Consider the following 721-nt stretch of genomic DNA (forward strand, 5'->3'; position numbering starts at 1 on the left):
AGGAGGACGCTCCAACCAAGTGCTACTTAAATGGGATATCTAGGAAGTCCTCTTGGAGGAGGTGGAATTTGACCTGAAACTTGAAGGTTGAGAAAGAGCCAGCCATGGGAAGAACTGGGAGTGATGCATACCAGGTAGGGAAATAGCAACTGCAAAGGAATTGAGGCTGGAGATGTCTTGGAATGTTCAAGGAACAGCAAGGAGGCCAGTTTGGCTGAAGGGGAATGAATGCGGGGACAAGTGATCCGACAGGAGTTTAGATAGGGAAGCAGGGCCAGATTATATAGTCTTGTGGGCAGTGGAAAGGAGTTTGGATATTTTAAGGATAAATTGAAAATATTGATGGTGCCAAATGATCAGGTCACTATGATCACTGTTTACCCAATCAGAACTGTTTACCCAGTTCTAGGGAGGGCGGCTCCCCTCTTTCGGAAAAGTTTGGAAACTCTTAGGTGACACTTTCCAAACGCAACGGAAACGTGCTTTCTGATTGGAAACATCCAGGCGTACGATTCTAACTTTCCTTGGGTCGAGTCGGAAGGCGCCTTTTGGTTGGTTAACAAGCTCTCCTTTTCCAGTCAGACCGCTCCCGGGGAGTGAGCGTGCGTCGCATTCCTCCTGTGAGTTGAGTGTGCTCTGTTAATTGGCCCTTCATGTCTAAGTGACAGAACACAGAGCCTATAGTGTAAAGATGCGGTGGCGACGCTCTGAGCTGCTCGGA

Source organism: Pteronotus mesoamericanus, unplaced genomic scaffold (assembly GCF_021234165.1).
Source record: "Pteronotus mesoamericanus isolate MK-2021 breed Mesoamerican mustached bat unplaced genomic scaffold, CSHL_Meso_final contig_25, whole genome shotgun sequence".
Classification (NCBI taxonomy): Eukaryota; Metazoa; Chordata; class Mammalia; order Chiroptera; family Mormoopidae; genus Pteronotus; species Pteronotus mesoamericanus.